Source organism: Protopterus annectens, chromosome 17.part0, assembly GCF_019279795.1.
Source record: "Protopterus annectens isolate FY-2018-M chromosome 17.part0, PAN1.0, whole genome shotgun sequence".
NCBI classification, from domain to species: domain Eukaryota; kingdom Metazoa; phylum Chordata; order Ceratodontiformes; family Protopteridae; genus Protopterus; species Protopterus annectens.
In genome coordinates, this window is record NC_056751.1 from 646404179 (window position 1) to 646426391 (window position 22213).

At 37.5% G+C, this 22213-nt stretch overlaps 1 pseudogene; it reads left to right on the forward strand.

Annotated features, from left to right (window-relative positions):
- Positions 1-446: 446 nt before the first annotated feature.
- The window catches only part of LOC122791487, a 128074-nt pseudogene continuing 106307 nt past the window's right edge, over positions 447-22213 (forward strand).

Sequence of the window (22213 nt, forward strand, 5' to 3'; positions counted from 1 at the left end):
ACCATCTGCCTTTATGGAAGCACGACCCATAGACGTTTAATATAAGTATTTCTTTGTTAAAGCGTGGGATAGAACATGTTAGATAACACCATCTGCCTTTTGGATCTCCACCAGTGGCTATGATTGAGCCTCTAAATGAGTTTTTAACAACTATTGCTACCCCTTTGGAGACCGTGCAGTTCCCTGCAGCTATTATTTGTTTTATACACTTCTTTTTAGTGTCATTCACCCATTGCTCCTTTGTCATATCTTCTTGGATAAGGCTAATTTCAAAAGGAGATTTTTGAATACGATGTAGTACTAGGCTCCTTTTTTTTTATTTTGTAACCCTTTAATATTCCATGAATCTATCGATACCACCGCATACCATATCCCATGACCAATTAGGTTTCATGAACAATAGACATGTATGGGATAACACTCTATCCATTGAAGCCATAACCAATATGACAAAGTATGACAAATCTCCCAAATATGCAATTTTGGTTGATGCCCAAAAAGCCTTTGACAGGGTAAACTTAAATTTTCTCTTCAAAATTATGAAACGCTTCTCTATCCCTGATGAATGCATCAAAATGGTTGCAACCCTCTATAACAAGGCATCTACTACCCTAAACATAAACAAGAAGAATTCAAGTCCAATTCAAATAATACACGGTACAAGGCAGGGTTGTCCGCTTTCACCTTATTTATTTAAGCTGTATCTTGAAGTCCTCTTGTTAAAATTAAGCCAAAAAACATTCCATCATCCAGTCTTTATATATAAAATACCAATGAAATATACTACCTTCGCAGATGATCTAAATATTTATTTGGAACTACCTTCAACTGATCTAGAAAAAAATTCTAAGCTCTATTGGCAAATTTTCACAAATCTCAAACTATGCCATGAATCCCAAGAAATGAATAATCTTTCCTTTAAACCCTCTTAGCCATAAAGAATTTTTCATTCCAGAAACAAAGATCAAAGTTAATTATACACTTAAATATTTGGGTATTAACTTCTCCCATCCCCAACATGAACTAATTAATAACAATCTATACAAAACATGGTCAAAAGTCATGGAAGACCTCACAAGGTGGAAGAATCTAAACCTTTCCCTCCTCTCAAAAGTAGCTATTATAAAAATGAATATCCTACCCAAAATTATTTTCCATCTCTTTGCCCTTAATCAAAGCAATCCAAATACTTTCTTCTCAAAAATGAATACTATACTGGGGAAATTTATGTGGTACCCTAAAAATGTCAGAATTAGCTATACAAAATTAACAGTTCCCAAAGAAAAGGGGGGCTTGGCCCTTCCGGAATTGGATTTTCTAACATACTATCATATAATAAATGCCAGCCGTATTTTGCACATAACCAACTTCCATTCTACAGATAAAGTTTGGAACCCCATATGGCAAAAATCTACAATGCACACATAAGCACATCCAATATTAATCTTAGAGCAACCATCTTTCTCAATCCTAAAACTCTCAAAGGATATAAAATTCACCCTATATTAATAAAAAATATCATTGGGTTCCAAAAGCTGATAACATCTCTTGATTTGAAAAACTCATTAGTGATGGCTCAACCAATTCATCTAAACCTCAACCATGTTAAATCTTGATAGTTTTCCAATCATCAAGAACTGTACAGTATGGGACTTCTGCAAAATTAAAGATTTACCCTTTGAAACCATCATAGCCTCATTAACAGTCAATAACAAATACTACACAATTATTAAACAAATACTATACCTAATATCTCTGGTTACAGACAAGATTAAAGTCATCCCATCAGAACTTCAGCTATATCAGAAACTAATAACCCAACTTCTGTTAAGGACTAAAATGCTTTCTAATGTATACAGATTAATAACAAAAATTAAACATCAAGTTAGTATTCTACTCTCTAAGTACTGGGATAGCCAAAACAAAGAAATAACAATTGACCAAAAACGTGAGGTAATTGACACAACAATAAAATTAACCCCTTTTAAGAAACTGATATATACTCAGTTCCTGATAAACAATAACGCCTACATTATGCCTTTATTCCTAAGTAAAATCAACCCAAATGCCTTGTCTTTGTGCCCAACCTGTCCTAATTCGGTAGCATATACGCTTCACATTTTTTGGTCCTGTAAAAATGTCTATAAACTATGGTGCTCCCTAAGAGCACAACTTGAAAAAATGGGATACATGAAGTCAACCCTATCCTGGGAAATGGCGATTTTGAATATTTTTCCCAGTCCCTATAAATATGAGCAGAAACATATTACTGTGATGCTATGTGTGCTACTTAAAACTTATATTACACTAAATTGGTTAGATAGGTCCAAAACATCCTGGAAGAAGTTCAAGTCTGTCTATCAAATATGTATTAGCAAGTAAGCTAAAGACAACAAACAAAAAGAAAATAAACTACTTCCAAAAATACTGGAATAACCTTATAGAAGTTCTTAAATAAATAACATTCCTCTCTTTATCTCCTCTATTTCTTCTTACTCCTATGGCCGTGTCCCTATTTCCCTATTATTTAATATCCCCACTTTGGAGGGAGGACTAACTCTAGCCTAAATACTTTTTGATTTTAAGCCCCCAACTCCACTCTAACCCCTGAAAAATCAAAATAGAAACCCTATTACCATGCTCCTATACCCTAGTATCAGTAGAAACAACTAATATCTTCATGCTAATGCCTCCTTACTTAGTGACAGCCAAATGTACATAATGTAGATAGTTAAAGCAAATAGGTACTGGGTTTATGATCTTATACTCTTACATATAATTACTCAATATTTAAATTGTCAAGACTCACTTTCACTATTATATGTTAAATTCTAAAACACTTGCACATGGGAGGTCAATTATTTTCCTTGTAATTTTGTGTTGAACCTATATTTTATCAACCAAGTATTTACTAACTGTATCCACCTTCTTTATGTCGGTCCTATATGCTTTTGTTGTATGACCTGTATTTGTATTTGTATATTAATAAAATGCAATAAAAATTAGATTGCAAAAAAAAAAGTCGAGGTAAGATAGACAATAGGAGAAGAAAACATTTCCTCCTGGTCTACAAGAAAGCAATACAAACCTGATGTAAAATTTTGAATGTAACTCAGACATTCATACTTTTAAATTACATTTCCCACTTGTGAAAACATGCTACTTCTTAAAATCAGTTTTATGTGTTTTGCTACAAAAACATGCAATTGTTTAAAAATCCATGTCAGTTATAGGCATTTATCTCTGTAGCCATTTTATGATTTTTTTTTTCATTTTGATTTTTGTTTTTCAGCATATGAAAGGTTCACAAAAAGAAAGCCTTTTACCACTTCAACTACAACAACACAAAGTTCCAGTAAAACAGCAACAGCTATAACAACAGCTGTAACTGACAAAGGTACGTTTGTAGCATCTGCCATTACACATCGGACTGGTTAGAGTTCTAAATATTTTTGGTGAGGATTTGTTTTCCTTGAGCAGATGTATTAATATTCAAAATGCCAAATCTAAAGGCACCATTACATATAATGTTATCTTTTACATATCACACTTGTTATCAACAGTGATAAATGCTTAAGGAAGTGATAATTTGTTAAAGTATCATTGCACATAAAGTTATGTCTGATTGTCAGATTATGGGACTCCAATATCTGTCATTTTAATATTGATGTGGCCCAAAAAAGATTTAAAAAGGCTACTTGTAAGGCAATATCATTAAGTCCTCTCATGGCTTATTCAGCATGATGGTCACCACAACAAGTCAAATCTTAAGAAACAAAGGTGAATTGAGAATGTTCTTATAGTCTATGTAATTTTTTTATTACTATTCGGCAGAAATTTTCTGTTCAAACCTCATTGTACAAAAAAGGCAAACTGACTGTCGAATGAAGAGTGAAAGAATGATTGAAGGAATTCACTGCAATTCAAACTCTATTAACATTACTCTCCTCTATAACAATCATTAGAAGAAAATCACACATTATAGAGCTTATCATTTCAGCTTTAATCTGTATCATCTGCCATTACACATCTGACTGGTTAACTGGTTATATTTCTAAATATTTTTGTTGAAGATTCATTTTCCTAGGGCAGATGTATTAATATTCAAAATACCAAATCCAAAGACAACATTACAGGTAATGTTATCTTTTACATACCAAACTTGTTATCAACAGTGGTAAATGTTGAATGAACTAATAATTTTCAAAGTATCATTGCATGTAAAGTTATGCCTGATTATCAGGATATGTGACTCTATTATCTTTCATTTTGTATTGGTATTACCCAAAAATGATTAAAAAATGTACTTGATAATATAATTGAATCCTCTTATGCTTAATTCAGCAAGATGGTCACCACAACAAGTCAAATCTTAAGAAACAGCGGTGAACTGATAGTTTTGTCTTTCAGTCTGTGTATTTATTTTTTACTCATCAGCAAGAAGCAGAAATTTTCTGTTAAAATCTAATTTTATAAAAAAGGCAACCTGACTACAGAATGAAGACTTTAAAATGACTGAAGGGTTTAACTGAGATTCAAAATCTGTAAACATTCTGTTGTCTGTAGCAATCAACATTCGAAAAAAAAAATCACACGTTATAGATCTTATCATTTCAAATTTAATCTGAGCAAACATCTAAATATAACCATTCCCCATCACACCAGTCAAGTTATTAACATCTAAGAGCAAACATTATCCCAGTATGTAGTGATAAACACTTAATAAATAAGTAAACAAATAAATAAATAACTTATATCCTAGCCTTTTGTATATTAAATATGTTCAGGTTAAGTAAAAAGAAAGAGAAAATAAACAATATAATGTGCAATTACAGCACAGTTCTGATATTTCTTTAAAACAAACAGTACCAGAATTACCCATTCTAAAGACTTAAATCTTGCCTGTGATATAAACAGGACCTGCTGAGAGATAGTTATGTATCCCAGAGACTATCCAGTCTATGGAACAGGTTCCCTATCCATGTAAAGCAGAGTTACTCCCTAATGCAATTCAAGTGCAACTTGGACAATTCAATGGGGAACCGGAAATTCATCCCTGGTTTGTCACCGATGTCTCTGATGCAAACAGGTAACCTGTAAATGATTCATCTCACAGGCCCATGATTACACTTATCAAGGGCCTCAGAACTTGTCAGAGATTTGGGATGCATGACTAGGATGAAGCAGTGGTGCAGCGGTAGCATTGTTGCCTCACAGCAAGAGGTTCTCTGGTTCAATTCTCAGCTGGGGTGCCTTCTGTGTGGAGTCTGCATGTCCTCCCTGCATTCGTGTGGGTTTCCTCCCACATTACAAAGACATGCATCTGGAGCACTTCTCTCCGGGCCTTCACTGAAAATTGGCTTTGTTCCAAGTTGGACTTTCCCAGTTATCGAATGTTAAATAAATAAATAAATAAATGGCTAGGCTTAAAAAGGCCCTTGTGGTCATTAGCCTGGTAAACACCTATGAACCTTTAAACAACAGAAGGGATTTACTAAAATGCAATTTAGGAATGTAAGAAACAATTATACAACTCTTTACCAACTCCAAAAGTTAGATATGCTCAATATTATGAGATGTGACCCATATCGCCATCATTTCTCTAGGCAGTGACTTACAATGTGTGAAAATGCAATTGTACCCATATCATTAAGAAAGAGAATAAAACTCATCTAACTTGGCATGCAAAGTAGATTTTATGAATTCACTGTTATAAATTGTCCTGAACTTACTTCGCAATTGTCAAGGAAAGGAATCATTGCATAAAAGATGGAAATTCAGAAATAACTTAGAAAAGGTCCATGTTGTCTGAGAATCTCAATAGCCATTAAAACACCAATGAATAGGGCTAAATTAGTAGATGAAGTTGAAAAATAATAGCCATTCCTTGAAAAAATAAGTTACATTAAGCACTTCCATCCTAATTCTTGTGTCTTTTTCAGAACACTGACAACAAAGAGCACTCATCTTAAATATATTTTAGTAACCAATAACAATTAAGTAACAATTAAATAATTAATAAATGCAATCAGCTTATTTAAAAAGTCATGGACAAAAATATTAAAATTCAGTACTGTGTTTATGTAGTCAAAAAATACAATTAAAACAAATTTGTTAAGCTACTTGCAATAAATAAATAAATACTAGGAGGTTACACATCATAATATGGGAGACCTGATTTTCAAAACTGGGAGTATCGAAACAGTGTCACTAAGCCCAGGGGGAGATGAGGCATCTAGTCTGCTAGTGTAATCTGCTAAATCAATTCCCTATATTTGATTCTAGCTTCCAATTGCCCCTATCTAATATCAAAAGGTAATTTTTAAGAATACTAAAGTCAAACTAGTAAAACTCTTACATTTACAGGCATGTATATAAAGGGCATTATTCTTGTTCACTGTTCTAATATCGTATATGTTTTCATAACTCCTTCCACCCAATTTACATTTGGTCTTCCCGACATACAATGACTTACAGGTGTGCCAAACAGCTAAATAAACCAATCTTTTAGTGACACAGTAACCTTTAACAAAAGCTATCTTGGTATCACAAAAATGGTCTAAAATAATAGTTACCTAATCATAAATGTACTGAAAGGAATTACATTTCCCATGTTTTGTGGTAGCAGTATCCATTGCCCCATTTGTACTCTAATCACCACTGCTCTTGTTGCTCCCCAGAATTCTTTTAATGTTTTTGTCGACTTTATATATAAACTGTTGGGTTTGCCCTAATTTGTTAAAAATGTCATCAATTTTAAAAATTACCCAATTGTTTTTTGTAACATTCTTAACCAAGATATCTGCTTCATTAAACTTGATGTCCATAGAATTAATAAAATTAGAGGGTGTCCCTAAGGGGGTAATTGGTTCTATGTCCTTTCCAGGATAGCTACCAAATAAGGGGATATAGCTCACCCCATCTACCTCTAACAACCTCTTCCTGTATATTTAAAAGTAAATTCTTAGTATATCCCCTTTCTAAAAACTTATCAGTCATTAAAGTCAATTCAGCCCTAAAATCTTCATCTCTAGAAACTATTCTGGCCACTCTAATATACTGCCCTTTAACTAAATTCTTCTTACAGTGTCAAGGGTGACAACTCTTGAAGTGTAAGTAGCAGTTAGAAAATGCATTTTTCCTATAAATAGATGAAACTAACTTTCTAATCACCACTTCCATCTTTACATCTAAAAAATGTGCGTGCTGATGAGAATATTTTTACGTAAATTTTAAGAAAAAGGTATTATTAGAAATATAATCTAAAAATCATTCAATTACTTCTACTTCATCCTTCCAAATTAAAAAATAACTCCAACTGTATTGATAAGGTGATGGCAAAACTTGGGTCTTTTTCAATGCCAACATAATTAAATTACCATAAATGGGGGCACAAGTAGCCCTCATAGCAACTCCTTTGGCTTGCCTATAAAATTCCCCCTCAAAAATATAAAATTAGTTTCCAGAGCCATCTCTGTTAAGTCCATTATAAGTCTCAATTCTTTTACATCTACTAACTAATAGTGTATAAGGGCCTCTTGAAAATAATCCAACCCCACCTCATGTGAAATGCTCGAAAACAAGTCAATAACATCCACTGTTAAGAAACCAGTATAGTTTTTATAAAGGCCTGGGGTTAATTTCCTCAGAAATCCCATGAATCTTTGAGGGCATGGGCATAACACCTCAAAATATTTTTTTAGAACTTCAGAAATAAAACTTCATGTCGCACACACTTTCCAGTTTCAGAAAATGTATGGTAATATCAGAATGAAAGAAACTATTGTTAGAGGTATTGGATCATTATTTTAAAACAACTCTAGGGGCAAAAATAATATAAACCAAGAAGTGTGAAGCTACTTAAGTAATAGAATCACCATAGATGTAGTTGTCTTACTGTTGTATGACTATATTTTTTCACTTATAATATTTTTCTTATACCAGATGAAAAGATTGCAAAAAGAAAATCTGCCACCTCCACTGCTTCCGCAACACAAAGTTCTACCACCACCACCACCACTACAATAACATATGTACCTGAAAAAGGTGAGTCTGAGCCAGATAATATCCCACATCAATACTGATGTAGCCCCAATATCCTAATCAAGGTAATGCCTTGCAGTTTTATAGTTATACTCAAAATGTTATACATAAACAAATATTAACATATATGCTCCTTTTAGTCAGATTATTAGATGTGGGATGAAAAATAGCCTGTCTTCAAGAAAAAGATTTTTTTTAATTTAGAAATTGTTAATTGTAATGTATCTACATTATGCATTGTACCTGCATTCTCTATGTGCTAATTTTATTATAATTGTACTGATACCTTTTATTGGAACTTTTCTCCCCAGGCCTCCACTGAAAGAGGGTCTTTTCATCTAACTGGGCTTTCCCATTCAAGTAATGTAAAATGAAATAAATGTTATCTCTAATTTGGCGTCTGCATATTTTAGCTTAATTTGTATTATGTAAGTACAGCTATTGTCCAGTAAAAGACCCAAAGGGATAATCAGCAGTAATAAGTACACAGTGATACACAAAGTAGCATGACGAGAGGTGGCCTGCAAGGGGGGGACAAAAGTAGACAAAAGCAGAGTAACTAAACTGAAGTAACATGGTGTGCAGGGTATAAAAATGACTGCATAATGGTATTCAGATGATTGCAATTATACTTTTGAGACTTGACATATATGGAAATGATGTAATCAAACATGACAGAGTGACTCAGCGACATGAATTCAGCATGAAGGACCTCAGCTCTGATCTGTTATTAATGGCAGGATTTTCCAGTCTATAGGAGCTCCACTTACACTAATGATATTGGAAGTAGCAGCACTGTTGGCTGAGTAGGATGTGTTACTGATTGCTTTTGCAACCACTAAGTGCAGTTTTGCACATTGTGCACCACTGTGTCAGAGATGAGTCCAGTAGGAACTGACATGGAACAATCTCCATAGCAAGGACATTTTTGGGTGCTGCTGCTTTGTGAACAGAGACATCATACCCTGGTTAATAAGCTGTGTCACTCACCCATGTTATTAAGGGAGATTCATGCACTGCCTCTGCCACTGGACTCAAATGCTTGCATAGCATTAGCTGCCCGTGCTATAGGGAGTTTTTACTGGGATAGACAATGCATTAGGAGTATTACAGGCCTCAGCACCACAGAGGTTACATAATTTCCTTTATGTAAAACTGCAGAATGTGAGTTAGCATATATGCTTTCTGCAGACTTCGGAAGAGTGAACTATGACCATATGGACATTCTAAAATAGTTACGTATGAAAACATCTACTCCTCATAACATCTAAACCCAAAACATCAAGACCATAACATCTAAACTTCAAAACATCTAAAACTCATAATATCAAATCTCAAAACATTGAAAACTACAAAGCAACTGTAAATAACATCCCACACACTGTTTACTACATTTCTGCAGGGGGCAATCCCCCCTGCACCCCCCCATAAATTAAATATACCAACTCCAAGATCGCACTACAGTGGGGGAAAAAGTTAATTTCCTAACCCCACTGTAGTGCGATCTCGGAGTTGGTATATTTAATTTACGGGGGGTGTGGGAGGTGGACCCCCACATGGGGGCTTGCCCCCCTGCAGAAACATAGTAAACAGTGTGTGGGATGTTATTTATAGTTGCTTTGTAGTTTTCAATGTTTTGAGATTCGATGTTATGAGTTTTAGATGTTTTGAAGTTTAGATGTTATGGTCTTGATGTTTTGGGTTTAGATGTTATGATCATTCGATGTTTTCATAGGTAACCTCTAAAACATAGCCTGCTGCACTGAAGTTCCAGAGGCTTTGATTGTGCACACATTGCCATCTATTTCCTTTTTATCATGGTGTCTGGTATATCACGAAGAAGTAGTTAGACTTCATCAACTGCCTGTTGTTGTTTTATGCACAGGGTGTTGTATTCCCGTCTATGTCAAAGTATCCAACACCCACATTGTCAAATGTCATATCATCTGCAATGCAGGCCATTGCACCATTCTGACTGAGATTGTGTTACAGTAGGGATCAGGAAATTTGCCCTTTTCCCAACTGTAATAAGATCTCAGAGTTGATATACATAGTTATCGGGGAGTGTTGGGATTTTGCCAGACTGCATTGTTGATGAGATAATGTTCAACAGTGTGGCCATTTGATTATATGACATAGACCTGTTATATACAAGGTGTCTGTACACCATCCAGGCAGTTCCCATGCTTACTATATCTGTCACACACACACCCCTCTACCAGTATTTTGTGCTTTGTGACTTATCACAGTGTCATCAATTTGGTTGTGCACAGACTATCAGCTACAGAGGCCATATACCTATGTTATTGTGCAGTGACCACTCTCACTGTATGCCATACTGTCATCAACAGTGGGTATGTTACTACTGCCCACCTTCTAGGAGTTGCTGCTGCATACATCCTCAGCCTCTAACCTCCTGTTTTGCATGTGACCATGACATGGCCTATGTACAGGTGGCATTTTATTCTTCTCTATCATATTTTACAGTCTATATACATAGGCCACAGTGTGTTCTCCCAGCTGGGCAGCAAACTGACATGTCCATGTGCTGTGCTGACTGTCAGGGTGAGCTCCCACCTAGACAGGGACTTTTCTTGCTCATATGCTCAACACAATGTCAGAGTGAGCCTCCCCAGCTAAACAGTAACCACTTATTCTCTTATGTTATGTTACTCCTCCCAATCTACTATTGTCTGTCTCTACCTGTTACTTCCCTGGACCATATGTGTGTTATGCACAGTGAAGGAATACATTGTCAGTTTGGTTATCCTCTATCATTATGCCTATATCATAGAAAAAAATGTTCTCAAATAAATTTCTCTTCTTGACATGCTTATTTTAGCGTGATCTCCCATGATATGGTGGCCATGATCTCTACAATGCAGTAGTGGACATCATAGCATTGTCATTATAATAATGATGTGCCTTTGTTGGACTGCCTGAATTGCTTATATAATGTGCTGCACTATTACTCTCAATCAGCACTTCCATGTCAGCTTCTGCCCATTCCTGGGCTAGAAGGATCTGTGCAGACAATTCTGATATATGGACTCTGTAAAGTCCATGGTCTCCCATAATATTGTGGTCATGGTCTCTACGATGCTGCAGTGAACCACATAAAATTGTTTTTATAATAATGATGTACCTTTGTCTGATTGTCTGAATCATTTCTATAATGTGTTGCACTATCACTCTGTCAGCACTACCATGTCTGTCGCTGCCCATTCCTGGTCTAGAAGGATCTGTGCAGACAATACTAATATATGGAGACTGCAAAGGTCATAGTAGTGGCAGAATGCTCTAGTAATAATTTTACCCATGCTGGCCCAAATGGCACACTGAGTGGTGTCTGGTTTCTTTGCAGCAGAGATGGAAATTGCCATACATTAGTAGGCTTGTCTAAAGAGGTCAGAGTATGCATAACAGGTGAATTTCTGTGAAGTGCAGCTGAAATTGAATTTCTCATATGCATGGATTAGTATGCTGCATGTTTTCTTTTTTGCTTTGTCTCCTCATTCAACAGATTCACTGTGGTACAAGATTTGTATCAGCAGTGACTGCTTGTGCCATCTCAGGCTGATATGCCTGGTGTTGGGTCACTAGTAGTTCTCAAGCTCACCTCTCAACAGGTTTATGAAAGCCACATCTGTGGCCACCTCTCAAGAGGAGAGAGGTTCTTCACTGAAGAGAGACTAATAAGGTTCTTCCTGGGTCACCCAGCATTATGCTTGATGACTGGTCAGTTCTGAGGTGGGCTGGTAGTTGGATTACTGTGCAGGGAGACTGAAACATCTCTTGGTACAGCTGATAGTGTTACATTGCCAGAATACCTTAAACATGTAGCCATCAAGGATGGGGTTATTTCATGATGTCAGCTATGGTGGTAACTAATGTCAAAGTGGCTTCTCCACAGAGATGCTCAAGCTGGTCTTCTGTACCCCTCCATATCCCCATTTCTCTTTCTTTCATTTTACTCTCCATATGCTGTTTGTAATCCAGTTTTTCTCAACACTAGTTGCCTTCCCTCATCTAAAGAGTTCTCTTCCACTGTTGTCTCCTTTTTCTGTAGACATCACCCTTATGTGACTGTGGTCATGCTTTTTGTCTGTTTATTTGCCTCTTGCCTGAGACAACTTGGTATAATGGTTAAGGTCTGTGCCTGTGATGCAGAAGGTACAAGGTTCGATCTTGACCTCTGGCCAATGCATATTAGGAGTTTGAATGTTCTACCTTTGTCTCTGTATGGTTCCTCCCACTTCCAAAAAACATGTTGAGTGTTTCTATTTCAAACTCACCAAAGAATGGAACTATGGGCAGCAGCACAGATACTAGTGGGTGACAATAGGGGGAAGAGTTATATAGATCAATTGGTTTGAGTATCTACTGTGGTGCACAGTATCCACAAAAGAGGAGAACACAAATCACAGACTATATGCAGTGCCTAGCCACTCAACTGTGTAAAATATGCCTCTAGGTTATTTGGCTTTGTTCACTAATGTTGCCAAATGGGCCTGAGTATTTGTTAAGTTACAATTTGGGTTAAGATCTCAGAGGGGATGAGTATTTGCAATGCTGTTGATCAGTGTTTGCCCGCGATAAAGTCTAGCAACTCTGGTTCCATAAGCTATTGGCAGGCAGGTATTCAATTTACCATTTGAGTTACCTGGGATAGCACTGCTGAGGGAAAGTTGGACATAACCCTACCTGTAGCTTAACTTATAGCATGTTGCTTGGAAGTGGATGACATGATGGTAAGGAGGAGGCTATACATCCTATGTAACCAAGAGACAAGATGGAAGGGCAGTCCATCAAAGCCCCTTGGCTTGCGATCCAGAGTCTACTACTCAGAAGGAGGAGAAGGACAGGCTAGAACTAGTGTGGGATTTATGGTGACTTTGAGGTTTCAGAAAGCAGGGACGAACGTGATTAGAATTCACTAAAGACTAATGGCAATCAGATTCCACCATAATGATAGGTTAGTATTCATAATCTCAGCATGTGCCTCACAGCAGTATTGTGATAGTGAAGAGAAGAGTGCATTCAGACAGCAGTTGCAGGACATACTAGATATAGCAGGACAACATGAACTGATGTTGATAATGGATGACTTAAATGCACATATTGGGACAGACAGACAAAACAGGATATGAGGACTGCCTGAGTCCACATGTGTGGGGCAACAGGAATAAGAGAGAGAGAGGTCATTCTAGACTTCTGTCTGGCAAATGGCTTGCTGGAAGCCAGCACATGGTTTAGCAAGAGAAACAGTTACAAGATCACATAGAAGAGGGGCCAAAATGCAACTCAGGTAGACTTCTTCCTAGTAAGGCAGTGGCTCTGGGAAAGAATCAATAATTTCAAAGTCATCCCTTGTGAAACAGTCAGCCCACAGTATAAACCAATGGTTGCCACAATCAGCTGCAAGCAGTGGTCAGAGAAGGTTGTAAGGTCAGTAGAGACCAGGTTGAAGATCTGGAAGTTCACTAGAGAGAAAGCACAACAATTCAATGAGTTACTCAGGGCTCTAGCCCCTCAAGAAAAAGAGGAAATAGGTGGAGTTGAAGAAGAATGACAGTGTCTCAAAAGAGCATGTGTGAGGACTACAGAACAGATATGTGACTGAGCCAGATGTAGAAACAAACTACATAAGAAATGCTGGTGGTAGAATGCAGAAGTCCAGGAATTCATCAAAAAAAAAAAAAAAAAGAAGAAGTGCAGGAAAAAGTGTGGGATACAAAAGACGGACCAGGCTAGGGAGGGATAATGGTTGACAAACAAGCAGGCTAAGAGAAGAGTTTCAGCAGTAAAGAACACTGCAGCAAAGGCACTTTCCATGAAAAAAATAAAAGCACAGTCACTTAGTAGTCATACAATCCATGCCACTTGTATACAAAATGTTATTCTCTTAACAGATTAGTGCTTTCATCTTAAAATATAATAAAACTTAATCAGATAACTTTTACAAATGCAATGCCAATATTTAAAAGCCTGAATGAAGTCACATGGCAACTGTCCACCAAAATTCTTAAAGTTACAATGTATCCAAATGATAACAACATTATATTAAAGAAACATGTTCAATACACATAAAAACTCAGACATGTATCATGCACACTAAACTTTTAAAACTTGCTCATAAAATATACTTCAGAAATTCATCTGTGATAAGCTTTTAATTTTAACAGGCAAGTAATGGACATAACTTCATTAATTCCAGGGGCGCAACTTACATTCAAGAGTAACTGCCATGCAAGTTCCATTCTTTCTAGCAGTAAACTCGAAGGTCCACCTCTGAAGTTTGTGATTAGCTGTTCAACAACCACAAATTTAAAATAATGTTTAGATAAGGCATTAGAATTACTTTGATTCCTAATGTTGTATAAATGTTGTATAATCTCTGTTTTAACATTCTTTCAGTTTTCCCAACATAGAAACATGTACAAGACTGACAAATAGTAATATAGACAACCCCTTTTGATGAACAGTTATACTTTCCCTTAATCTAGATGGATTGTCCATTAATGTTAAATTTGTTACCAACAAGAATGTGTTTAGAATAATTGCACCCCCACACTTGTTCATACCCCTATTTCTTGATGTAAACCCTTGTTTTTCTCTTGTTTCAAAAAAGAATTTAAAACGAATCCCTTTCCTAAAGAACATCAAAGGACAATCTCCCAATTGTGTGTTTGTCTCTGTATTTTTATTCACCACATTTATAACCAGAAGTAGAGCTCTGTGAATTCACAAGGGCAGGTGTTTTTGTACTAATGGTGCCAGTAATCTCAATGCAGTCTTTTCCTAAAATAGGAGTAAAGTAGTTAATTCTTGTCTTATGTATCACCTGATATAGAGAATTATCAATAAATACCTCAAGGTATACTCTGTTTTGGAACATGTTCTTACTCTTATTACCGCCATCCAAAAATTCTTCAGAAACTGTAGTCATTCTTGTAGCATGGATGAATTGACTGCTTTTTTTGGGTGGTGAGGTGCGCACTAGTATAGTCATCATCATCTTCTTTCGGCTGTTCCCATTAGGGTCGCCACAGCGGATCACCTGTTTCCATTTCTTCCTGTCCTCTGCATCTTGCTCTGTCACATCAACCACCTGCACGTCCTCTCTTACTACATCCATAAACCTTATCTTAGGCCTTCCTCTTTTCCTGTTACCTGGTAGCTTCATCCTTAGCATCTTTTTCCCAATATACTCCGCATCCCTTCTCAGCACATGTCCAAACCAATGTAATCTTGCCTCTCTGGCTTTGTCTCCAAACCTTCCAACCTGGGCTGACCCTCTAATATACTTATTCCTAATCCTGTCCACCCTCGTCACACCTAGTGCAAATCTTAACATCTTTAACTCTGCCACATCCAGCTCAAACTCCTGCCTTTTTGTCAATGCCACTGTCTCCAACTCATATAACATAGCTGGTCTCACTACCCTCTTGTAGACCTTCCCTTTCACTCTTACAGGTACTCGTCTGTCACAAATCAGTCCTGACACTCTTCTTCAACCATTCCATCCTGTCTGCACTCTCTTCTTCACCTCTCTTCCACACTCACCGTTACTCTGAACTATTGACCCCAAGTATTTAAACTCATCCACCTTTGCCACCTCTACTCCTTGCATCCTCACCATTCCTCTATCCTCCCTCTCATTCACACACATATATTCTGTCTTAGTCCTGCTGACCTTCATTCCTCTTCTCTCTAGAGCATATCTCCATCTCTCCAGGGTCTCCTGCACCTGTTCCCTACTCTCACTACAGATCACAATATCATCTGCAAACATCATAGTCCATGGGGACTCCTGTCTGAACTCGTCTGTCAACCTGTCCATCACCATTGCAAATAAGAAGGGGCTCAGAGCTGATCCTTGATGTAACCCCACCTCCACCTTAAATGCATCCGTCACTCCCACCGCAGACCTCACCGCTGTCACACTACCCTCGTACATATCCTGTACCACTCTTACATACTTCTCTGACATTCCTGACTTCCTCATACAATACCACAACTCCTCTCTAGGCACCCTGTCATATGCTTTCTCCAAGTCTACAAAAACACAATGTAACTCCTTCTGACATTCTGTGTACTTCTCCATCAACACTCTCAAGGCAAACATCACATCTGTAGTGCTCTTTCCTGGCATGAAACCATACTGCTGATCACTAATCATTACGTCCCTTCTTAACCTAGCTTCCACTACTCTTTCCCATAACTTCATGCTGTGACTGATCAATTTAATCCCTCTGTAGTTACTACAGCTCTGCACATCACCCTTATTCTTAAAAATCAGTACCAAAACACTTTTTCTCCATTCCTCAGGCATCCTCTCACTTTCCAAGATTTCATTAAACAATCTGGTTAAAAACTCCACTGCCATTTCACCTAAACACCTCCATACTTCCACAGGTATGTCATCTGGGCCAACAGCCTTTCCATTCTTCATTCTCTTCATAGCTATCCTTACTTCCTCCTTGCTAATCCATTGTACTTCATGATTCACTATCCCTACATCATCCAACCTTCTCTCCCTCTCATTCTCTTCATTCATCAACACCTCAAAGTACTCTTTCCATCTCCTCAACACACTTTCCTCACTTGTGAGTATGTTTCCCTCATTATCCTTTATCACCTTTACCTGTTGCACATCTTTCAAAGCTCGGTCCCTCTGTCTAGCCAATCGGTACAGGTCCTTTTCTCCATCCTTAGTGTCCAACTTTTCATACAACTCTTCATATGCCTTATCCTTAGCCTTCACCACCTCTCTCTTTGCCATGCACCTCATCTCCTTATACTCCTGTCTACTTTCTTCATCTCTCTGACAATCCCACTTCTTCTTTGCCAACCTCTTTGCCTGTATACTCTTCTGTACTTCCTCATTCCACCACCATGTCTCCTTGTCGTCCTTCCTCTGTCCCGATGTGATACCAAGCACCTTTCTAGCAGTCTCCCTTACTATCTCTGCTGTAGTTACCCAGCTATTTGGTAACTCTTCACTGCCACCCAGTGCCTGTCTTAACTCATCCCTGAACTCCACCTCACAATTACCCTTTTTCAATTTCCACCATTTGATCCTTGGTGCTGCCCTCACACTCCTCCTCCTCTTCTTGATCACCAACGTCATCCTACAATCCACCATTCTATGCTGCCTAACTGCACTTTCTCCAGCCACCACTTTACAGTCTCCAATCTCCTTCAAACTGGCCCTCCTACATAAGATATAATCCACCTGTGTGTATCTTCCTCCACTCTTGTATGTCACCATATGCTCCTCCCTCTTGTTAAAATACGTATTCACCACAACCATATCCATCCTTTTCGCAAAATCCACTACCATCTGACCTTCTGCATTTCTTTGTTTAACACCATACCTACCCATCACTTCCTCATCCCCACTGTTCCCTTCACCAACATGCCCATTTAAATCTGCTCCAATCACCACTCTCTCACCCTTGGGTACAGTCATCACCACTTCATCCAATTCACTCCAAAATTTTTCTTTCTCATACATTGCACACCCAACCTGTGGAGCATATGCACTAACAACATTAATCATTACATCATCAATTTCCAGCTTCATAAACATCACTCTTTCCGACACCCTTTTCACCTCCAAAACACTCTTCGCATACTGTTCCTTCAGAATAACTCCTACGCCATTTCTCCTCCCATCCACATCATGATAAAACAATTTAAACCCACCTCCGATACACCTAGCCTTACTCCCCTTCCATCTGGTCTCTTGCACACACAATATACCAACCTTCCTTCTGTCCATCATATCAGCTAGCTCTCTCCCTATACCAGTCATACTGCCAACATTCAAAATTCCGACCCTCACTACCACAGTCCTAACCTTTCTCCTCTCTTCCTGCCTTTGGCCATGCCTTCCACCTCTTCTCCTCCTTCGACCAACAGTAGCCCAATATCTGCCAGCACCCTGTTGGCTAACAGTACTGGTGGCGGTCATTGTTAACCCGGGCCTCGACCGATCTGGTATGGAAATATTAACTGGTGACTGCATGAAAAGATTTGGCAAAGTTTTACGCCAGATGCCCTTCATGACGCGACCCTCCCCATTTATCTGGGCTTGGGACTGGCACAAAGAAATGCACTGGCTTGTGCATCCCCAGTGGCTGGGTTGTGCGCACTAGTATAGTACAGGAAAGAATTAGAATATGTGGATTTTCTAAATATTCTGGATATAAATCTCTTATTTACATAATCTTTCTGTAGCATAACATCCAGGTATGAAACATAATAAATTCCTGTGCCATACATAAATCTTAAAAAATTGGTTGTACTATTCAGATAATCCAAGAATTTTGATATATCAATAGTGTTACCCTTCCATACAATAAAAATATCATCCAGGTACCTAGTATAAAGGTACCAGGAATCTTTATATAGGTTTTTGAAGACATACCTTTTCTCTCATTCAGTCATAATGATGCTCACACATAGCAAACCACATGCTAACCCCATTGCTACCACTTTTGATTGTCAAAGATGATGTAATTATTATGTAAAAAAGTGCAAGTAGATCAGCACAGATGTTTGCTTTATCCTGAAGTATATCTGCTACTGTATGCAGGAAATTCGTAAACCACTCTACACCTATGGTATGAGGAATGCATGTATATAAATATTTTACATTAATGGTTAAAAAAACTGCTACCTCATCAAATACTAATTCATTACATTTTTTTTCAAGAAGTCCCAAGAGTCCTTACTCAAATATGAAAATCACTGTAATTCTTTTTAAGGTGGAAATTCAAAAACTTTGCCAATGTGGAGGTAATAGAGAATCTTGCATCCTCTATGGGGTGTGTGGGTGGATCATTCAAATCTTTGTGCGTCTTAGGTACTCTGAAGATGGTGGGTCACTTGCCTGTGAAAATTAAAAGCTTATCACAGATGAATCCCTGAAGCATATTGTATGACCAAGTTTAGTTTAATGTGCTTGATACATGTCTGAGTTTTCAAGCATATTGAATATGTTTCTATAATATATAATGTTGCTATCATTTAGATACATTGCAACTTTAAGAACTTTGGTGGACAGTTGTTAAGTGACTTCATTCAGGTTTTTAAATATTGGTGTTGTATTTGTAAAAGTTATCTGATGAAGTCTTTTTTTACCCCAAACTCCTTTAATGAATTATCACTTGTGACAGGCAAATTTACATTCATATAAAAGTAATCAGACTATTAGCATAACAAACATTATACTTTACATACATTGTTATATATCATATAACTTAAGCAATATTATATAAATTATTCAATTACTGTCTTTTTTTTAAAACAAGAAACATTTTTATTAAACCATCACTTAGTACATAGGCAATCATATATTTATACAAATGAAAACAAACCACACCAACACAATCCTAGTTGTAAGCATTTTACTTCACAAACCATACTGACACACACTCAGTTGCAAACATTATACATTACTTATAATCTACCCAATCTTTCTCAGTCAAACTTTACATGACTCATTTAACTCCTGCCACCTTTTAGACCTCATTCCTCCCTTGTATGTATTGCTCCTATAATTCCTATTTTTTTCCTGTGTAGTTTGCTCCTACCTTTTTCTAAAGATCTCAATTCTAGTTGTTTTTTCTCTTTTACTATGTTCACTACTTCCAGTAGTCTTAATATACTTTAAGATGAAAGTGGTAATCTTTTATGAGAATAAACATTTTGGATACAAGTGGAGTGAATTGTATGACTACAAAAAGCTTTTATTTTTTCATGGTTTGTGATTTATTTTTATTTATTGGTTTGTTAAGCAGAGACACTTTACCAGCATCTGGAAAGTGACTTAGTACAGAACTGGATCCAGCACTAGGCAAGATAGGTAGATGCCTAGGGTCTGCTAGTTGGGGGTCTGTCAGAAAATTTTATTTTTCATTAAACAATTAATAAAAATAACACTACTTATATATACATTTGTACATGCATCTTTAAGGATGGAGTGTGCTTCTATCCATGATGCATGCATACAGATTTAAACATTGGAGCTTAACATTACTTCTTTATCCATCCATGCATGCACCTTTAAAGGTGCACTTTTTGTCTGTCCACAATACACACATACAGATTTAAGCATTGGAGTGCCCTCGCTGCCTTCAGGTGTATTTGACTTGACTTCCATGGCAGACCTGAATCTTTGAAACTTCTAATATGAGCAACGTGAAACTGGAAGAGATGAGCATTCTTCTGGTAGAGTTGGTACATGTGTGCATGTTTGTGTGTGTTTGAGACAAACATTCCTCCAGTGAGGGTGGAGGGTATGTGCCTGTATAATGCCCTATATAGGGATGACATGTTAGTTAATTAACTCATTCAGGCTCAAACCCTGGACATTGGTTGCAGGAGAGGTTACAGGAGACAATAGCTTGAATCCACTTAGACTAACTACCAGAGTGCTCAGTAGAATTGCATTATAATGAGTTTCAGTGCATTTTCAAGAAATTGTGAGCTTTAAGGAAAGAGAAGTTTACTGTTGCTCGTGCTAAGTATGTTTTCAATGCGCATCTGTTTGCTCAGCAAATTGTCATCAGTGTTTGTGCCATAAAATTGGAAAGCATTGTTAGTAGCACAAGTAGCATACTTGCCTTTGGTGCAGATGGCTGTAAGTTCTACTGCCACTATAAGTAGATGGAGTGCAGCTACTGTGGTGCGCTTTAAGGGTGGATGGGGGTGCTGTTTTCCTATGTGTGTCCGCCTTTGGATGAGATGCCTAGTAACTATGAACCAATGGTTGGTTTGCCAAACATTCCCAATTGTAATCTAACAAATTACCAAATTATTATTATTTTTTTTTTTTAAGTAACACAATTTATTCTTCAAAGGCAGCAGGCACTGAATTTGTAGATGAAACACTGAAATGTAAAGTTGTTTGCCTGTATCATCTTCATTAGTTACAAATCTCTTTAATGTGGAATTATTCAATGACTTTTACTTCTGCAGATATTATGCATATTGACTGATACTTGTGGACTGTAATAACAGAAGTTTACATGGGTTTTTATGGTTGAAATGTTCTGAAATGGCTAGATTTGTCATTATTGGTTCCTATGTTTTGTTTCATTGCTTACTGGAAGAACGTTCAAAACTACAAATTTAAAACACATTAACACATGATGCTCTATTATGCAAAGAATATAATTTAATAAAACCAGAAAGGTGAACCAAAGACCACATGCATGTATGCATGGTCCTAAAAATGTGTGCAAGGGTTTAATATTTGAAAACAGCCCAAATGTAAACTTAATTTTCCACTCGCCTTTTTAATGTGGGTTTCAATGAATGTGAGTTTCAAGGACAAAGACGGTTACAGTTTTGTGGAGCATCCACTGACCCAGGCTATTATAGGCCCATCAGCCTAACTAGTCTGATCTGCCAGGCCATGGAACGCATTATCATGGACCTTATAAACAAGGCCATTGGCAACCTCCAAATGCTTGACCCCACAGAGTTTGGTTTTGTCAAAGAAACATCATGCCTATTAAACTTGGTCAACTTCTTTGAAACAGTCAGAAAAGCCATGGATGAGGGGAAGACAGTTCACACTGCCTACCTTGACCTAGCCAAAGCCTTTGACACTATTCCCCACTTGGGTATAATAGATAAACTCTCCCAGCTAGGCATCAACCCATTTGTTACCAGATGGGTAGTTAACTAGCTCACTGAAAGAACCCACTCAGTCAAAATAGGGGAAGCCACCTCTAGTAGTAGACCCATAATGAACAGTCTTGGTGCCTCTACTGTTTGGAATATACTTTTCTGAGGTGCAAGCCAGTACCAGTGGTCTGTGGCTGGCAAAGTTTGCAGATGACTGCAAGTTGGGTGCTGTCTTAAATTCTCCTAGTGAACTGAACATCCTCAAGCGGGCCTTAAGCCATCTAATGACTTGGTGCCATGAGCATGACCTCAAACTGAATGCCAAGAAATGCATCATTATCCCCGTTGTGGAAAATGGTGTTCCCACTGATTATCACATTAATAACAATGCACTAAGCATGCCGGCAGTCATGACAGACTTGGGCATCCAGATTGATAGCAACCTGACTATTGACCACCATGTTTCCTCCGTTCTACAGAATGCTCTCTATGTGGCTCACCTCATAAGTAACGGTATTTCATCCAG